Source organism: Cervus elaphus, chromosome 30, assembly GCF_910594005.1.
Source record: "Cervus elaphus chromosome 30, mCerEla1.1, whole genome shotgun sequence".
In the NCBI taxonomy this organism is placed as follows: domain Eukaryota; kingdom Metazoa; phylum Chordata; class Mammalia; order Artiodactyla; family Cervidae; genus Cervus; species Cervus elaphus.
Window position 1 is genome coordinate 85,540,546 of NC_057844.1, and position 6,937 is coordinate 85,547,482.

Sequence of the window (6,937 nt, forward strand, 5' to 3'; positions counted from 1 at the left end):
CAGATGGATCCAGATACGGAAAAGCAGACACCACGTGATTCCATCTGCATGAAACTCTGCAACACGAATACCTGATGAACCGCGACAGAAGCCGGCGCGCGGCCGCCGGGGTCGGGACGGGGACAGGCCCGCGGGACGGGAGGGCCTCTGGGTGAAGAAAACGCTTTCTGTCTTGACTGGGGTGCTGGTTTCGTGGGTGTCTGCTGTTGACCAAGAAACTGCTGACCGGGGCAGAAGGCCATAAGGCTGTTCAGGCTGTCTGGCAAGAGCTGCGCCTGACCCCGACAGGAGAAAGGAAGGCTGTGTCTGAGCGATCGGCTGCCACGGGTCACTCAGGCAGGCGTTCGTCCTGAGCTTCTGGAGGCTTGTGTCAAGACCAGGGGAGGTCAGAGTCCAGATCCCATCGGGGCTGAGACGCACACAAGCGCCCCTTCCTCCTTGGCCTCCAGTCCATTGGAGGCTCTCTTGGCAAGACTGGAGCCATTTTGACTTCCTTTCGCAGGGCATTTGTCAAAACTCATCAAACTGCACACCTAAGGTGGTTCGTGTATTTAACACAAAATTTTCAAAAAACTGATTTGCAAAAGCAGAAGTTACAAGAAAAAAAGAACATGAATGAGGTGCCTTCACCCGGCTCCACCTGGAGAAACAAAAGGCAACAGGACGCTGGTCTTAGGCTTCTTTTTAGTTGGAATCGTGGTCATTGTGAGTTTTCTTTTCTTAAATAAATTCTTGCCAGTTTTATTTTCAAATCTTGGTGATATGTAGAAATACCCAACTAGTAATAACTACATTCACAAACTATCCATTGTGTTAAGTACATTTTGTCATGGAGGAGACAGGGATTTGTCTTCACTATGTTTTGCCTTTTTTGATTTGTGGGTTGTTTTAGCTGCACTGTGAGGCATGTGGGAACCTACTTCCTCAACCAGGGATTGAACCCATGCTTCCTGCAGTGGATGTGCGGAGTCTCAACCACTGCACCTCCAGGGAACTCCCTGGTCATCGTGATCTTAAGGTTTCTATCTTGGTCCTAACCTTGCCTTTTGTCATTAAGAGCAGATAGTGCTGGATCAGCGGGTTGATACCACCGCCTTCAGAAGGATCTTTCCAAGTGACTCAGATGGTAAAGAATCTGCCTGTAATCAGGAAACCCTGGTTTGATCCCTGGGTGGGGAAGTGTCATGCCCTGGAGGAGGGCATGGCAACCCACTCCAGTATTCTTGACTGGAGAATCCCATGGACAGAGGAGCCTGGTGGGCTACAGTCCATGGGGTCGCAAAGAGTCGGACACGACTGAGTGAGCCTTCAGAAGGACAGCGGGCATCTGCCTGGAACGCAAACTCTCCCCAAGGCTCCGGGGCCACACCCTCCCCCAGTCAGCCCTCCCGGCCTTCGTGCTGCAGGCTGGCGTGTTGCACTTGCCTCACAGAACCAATGTGAGTTAAAAGCGCAGAAGCGACTTCACGTGGACTTCAGCTCCCGTCCTGTGGCGTCCACGACTAGGGAGAGGCCCCGGATGACCACGTCTCATTTCTCAAACAAGCTGAGGCTCGAGGCCCGCCCGCTGAGACCAGGGGCACGGAACTGGAAACCCGCCACGAGTGGAGTCACACATGTTCTCTGCCACAGACGACCTGGAACCACTGGGTTGGATCTGCTTTCTAAGAAAGCACGTTTTGGTTCTTTTTCAGGAGAGTTCCTCTTTTGTAACCATCTGAAAGGAAGCCTACCGTGGCTGAAAAATTTCAAGGGATCCATCAAAAGGAAGTTCTCTGAGAGGCGCCCGGAACGTGTATAAAAGATGTTCTCATTGTGTTAAGCAGTAGGAAGGTGTGAGCACCCAGAGTATCCCCGAGGAGAGGTGGATTTTTTTAAAGTATCTCAGGATGGGAGTCTTACCTCTTTCCCCACTTGTTAACATAGTTTTGAGTTGAAAGCACAGTTTACTCTTTTTCTGACGTGTTATTTGTTAACACTAATCTCACACTTAGCAGCCACGAGTCTCTTGCCTTTTATCAATGAACCAAAATTAAACATTCTTGAGGTAAGCGGGCAGGAGAACTGGAGAAGAGAAGTGAGAGATCTCAGTCCTGGGGTGTGGAGCAGGCCAGGTCTCCCTTGGGCCGACTGAGCGCCAGGGGCCCTGGACTCTGCATTCACAGCTCCAGGCCGGGCAGCTCTGTGGCACCAGGTCCAAGGCTGGGAATCCTAATGCCTGTGAGCAGTGGTCCCTTCCAAGGGGACCTCCCAGGGAGTTCTTGGGCCAAGCACAAAGGGCGGGTAACTTGAGTGAAATAGAAACAGGAGCACAAGATTCACCCTCTGATGACCCAGAGGGAAGAATGACTGGTCCAGCCTGTTGCTGGATGTGCACACAAGCAGGTACACGCTGAACGTCACTGCTTCTTACCTGGTCAGTTCAATCTGCAAGAAAAATTAATCTCAGAGAAAATCATAAACAGATAACTTATCTTCAAGATATTTATCATAGTATTTGTGAGATAACAGAAAATATACATTATTAGTCTCAGGCCCTGGTTCCTGGTACAAGGCTCCAGAAACCCTTGGGATGTCCTGATAAGACCACTGGGAGCATCCTTGGTTTATACGTTTATTTGGCTGCATTAGGTCTTAGTTGCGACATCTGTGTTGCATCATGTGGGATCTTTTTTGTTGTGGCGAGCAGGCTCTCTGGTGGCTCCATGGCATGTGGGGTCTTAGTTCCCCAACCAGGGATCAAACTGGGGACCCCTTAACTGCTGGACCACCAGGGAAACCCCAGCATCTTTTCACACCAGGTCTTTGACCCTATTCCTGATGCACACTTCCTAAACCCCTTGCAAGTTCCTGATGATAAGAGCTGCTTCTGTCCTCACAGGGTGACTCTGGGGGAGTTGCTGATGGCTCCTGGTCACCATGGATTAGAAGCCATGATTAGAAGCTTGGACTTTCAGCCCCACCCCAGCCTCGGGAAGGAAAGAGGAGCTGGTAATCAAGTTAACCATCACGTACGCCTCTGTGACGAAACCTCCAGAAGGCCCCAACAGCATGGGGTTCAGAGGGCATCCAGGGTGGCGACCACACGTGGCAGCCCAGCTCCAGTGGACAGAAGCTGGGGACTCCAGACCCTGGGGACCCGCCCCCGGGCTTCTCACCCCCTATTCACCTGTGTCCTTCACCGCGTCCTGCCCCACAGAAGGAACCAGGAAACTCAAGGAGCGTTTCTGTGAGCTCTGCAGGCCCTGCTAGCAACTTAATGGAGGCTGAGTCGGGGGTGGGGACACGCATTTCTAACAAGCCAGACAGAAGATGTGGGCCACTTGGGGATGCTCTTCTGGTGACTGGCTTCTGACGGGTGGGGCTGAGCCCGACCTGCGGGATGCCAGGCCCACATCCCAGCAGTGGCTGGCGTGGTGTCGGAGATGCTGTGAGTGGGGCCGGGATGACATGGAGCAGAGACATGGGAGCTGTGAGGTTTTCCTACAGCGTTCTTTATATTTAGCAGGGAAGCTATCATTAAGGGAGCTATCGTTAAGTAAAACATTACACCAAATGATGTTACATTAATTATTACTAAATGTGTTTTTATAGATTTTGTAGTAGCATGGGAAAGTAATGGTTACAAATGAAAAAAGAACAGAATATGACAATAATTAAAAAAATATTTATTTGGCTGCACCGGGTCTTACAGAGTTTGCAAGATCTTCAATCTTTGATGCAACGTGTGAATTCTTAGTTGCAGAATGTAGGCTCTAGTTCCCTGACCAGGGATTGAACCCCAGCCCCCTTTACTGGGAGCACAGAGTCTTAACCACTGGACCACCAGGGAGGTCCAAAAAACTGTGTTTTTTAGAGCATTTTTAGGTTCACAGCAAAATTGGAAATACAGACTTTCATTACCCCTCTGCCAGGCTGGACACACACCGCCTCCCCCACAATGGCCCACCAGCTGAGGAGGGGGCGTCGGTCCCCACTGAGGAGCTTGCAGGGAGGTGTCACCACCACCCAGAGTGCTTGGTTCACATTTGGAAGCTGCTCCGGGTCTGAGTTATTGCTCTGAAACCAGACAAAAGAATCACCAATCAGGCGCAGATCCAACCGTCCTGCATAGACAGTATTTTGGAATAAGTGACTCAAAGGGTAAAGCGTCTGCCTGCAATGCGGGAAACTCGGGTTTGAATCCTGGGTCAGGAAGATCCCCTGGAGAAGGAAATAGCAACCCACTCCAGTACCCCTGCCGGGAAAATCCCATGGACAGAGAAGCCTGGTAGGCTACAGTCCATGGGGTCGCAAAGAATCGGACATGACTGAGTGACCTCACTTCACTTCACTAATGGGTCCATGAAGGAAAATCTTACAGGCCTGCTCCAGCCGGAAAACACAACAGGGAAGACAGAATGAGAAATGGCCGGGGAATTCCTTAGTAGTCCAGTGGTTAAGACTCCACACTTCCGCTGGAGGGGCCCGGGTTAGACCCCTGGTCGGGAACTAAGATCCTAAAGAAAGAAAACAAACCACCAACCCGCCAAGCCCACTGGAATCACTGACCTACTGACCCACCAGGAAGCCGTGAGGGCAGAGGTCTGAGGCTGGTGGGGACCCTGCAGCGGATGAGGCCAGCTAGCCACAGCCCAGCATGGCCGCAGCCCTGGAGGAGGAGGAGGGCTTAGGGCCAAGGTGGGACCTGAGACTCTGCATCTCCAACAGGCCAGGTGACGCCAACAACACAGACCCCACTCCAAGGTGCCTGAACAGAGGGAGAAACGGCCATTCACCAGCTCCCCAGGTCAACCCACAGTGTGGGGTGTCCTTCAGGACACCAACTAATCAATGGTGTGCAAAGGGACAGGGCCCTGAGACACCTTCAAAGACAATAGTCAGACCTCATTGGAGCCACAGTGAGCAAACTGGCTGGAAAAAAAAAAGAAGCTTTTTTGAACAACTGGAGAACCATGAACATCAACTGGGAATTAATTACTAAGAAACTGTTATGTTTTGGTTGTACATTAGCTATAATAACGGCATTCTGCTTATGTGAAAGCTTTACGTGAAAAATAAAACGTCCAGGGTTTGTTTTATAAAACTCAAGCTGAAAAACCAAGCAAAACATGAGGCAGGTGAGGAGGGACGATAAACTGTGAAAGTAACAGGCACCACCGGGCTCACCAGATGATCTTGTTTTTATTCAAATCTTCTTTTTAAAATTTTCATAAAACAAGTCTGAAAAGCACTATGCAACATTACTATGTTTGCTTAGCATATCTCAAGAAAAAGTGTGTGTGCGTGCTTAGTTGTATCCAACTCTTTGCGACCACATGAATTGTAGCCCACCAGGCTCCTCTGTCCATGGAATTTCCCAGGCAAGAATACTGGAGTGGGTTGCCATTTCCTCCTCCAGGGGATCTTCCCACCTCAGGGATCAAAGCGGAGTCTCCTGCATTGGCAGGGAGATTCTTTACCCACTAGTACCACCTGGAAAGCTCAAGAAATAGTATAACTTCAAGCAAAAGAGAAAAAAGCTACAGACTGCCTGCTGGGCTGTTCCACTCGATTTCACGTTCTTTCAACCATTGCTCCTCTCCTTCAGACATGGAGCCCATACCTCCAGGGAAACCGGCCCACACAGCGCTAGAGGTGGGTTATTTCACAGGTAAAGAGGCCTTGCCTTTCACTGGAGCTTACACGGCTCATTGTTACCAAAGCCAATCCTTAAAGACGTCATTCTGAGACTTCTCTCCGGTCCAGTGGTTAGGACCCTGTGCTTCCAATGCAGGGGGCCTGGATTTGATCCCTGGTCAGGGAACTAGATCCTGCATGCTGCAACTAGGACTTGGTAGAGCCAAATAAATATATTTTTTTTAAATAACAAAAATAAAAAGGCTGTCTCCAAAAGAATTCAGAAGGTGTGGAGTCCCTTGTGGTTTTCCACATCCTTCCTTCAACCAGAATAGAGCGGATTCCCTGGCGGTCCAGTGGTTAGGGCTGTGCTTCCACTGCAGGAGGCATGGGTTTGATCCCTGGTCGAGGAACTAAGGTCCCAAGAGCCTCCCGGCTCAGCCATAAAGGAAAAAAAAAAAAAAATCAGACCCAACCCTAATTAAGGATTAAAACAAAAAGCAATACCAAATAAGGAAATTCCACCATGTTATTTCCCATACTGTATGAAAACACAGCATCATAGAATTTCTGATAAATCTTTCATTTTCTGCTGCTTTAAAAGCCCGGTCCTTTTGCTGAAACAAACTGTTTGGGTCTTTAAAAAGAGAAGACTTTAAACTCATGTATTAGGTATTTGGACACAAAAAAATGGGCTCTGAAGGGCCTAAGAAAATAAAACTGCCTGCCAAAGGGACTCTGGGTAGCTCACAGAGTTTCCAAAAGGAACGCAGATGCGAGGAGAGTGCAGGCACGAGGGGGCAACAGGAGCCACAGCCGAGGGTGCGAACCCGACCCTCTGAGGGCGGCACTGGCCCTTCACCACCGACCTGACTCGTGAGGGCAGGGCAGGCCCTTCAACACCCAATACGGGTTCCTGGGCAGCCAGCTTCTCTGCCACCCACATTCAGAGGGTAAAATGTCTCTCAACACAGGAAGGGGCTTCCAAGCCAGGAACCAACAATTGATAGGTCTTTTTGTTTTCATACTAAGATTATTTGGTAGTTTCTCACCATCAGGAAGTCCAAGACAAAAGAGCAATGTTCTGGAATTATCCAATTACTCCTGAGCTTAGCACTCTACTTCGTAAGGAAAATGTGGGCTCAAATGATGACCTAGTGGAGGAACATCATGTTACAAACTGTTGCTGCTGAAGGACATCACGGTAAAGGCACAGAGACCGAAGTTCCGCACCTCTTCTTTTCCACAGCGCACCTGGACAGTCCTCTCAAGTGATGCCGCTGAGACTCTGCCCCACCAAGAACAGCAACAAACAAGA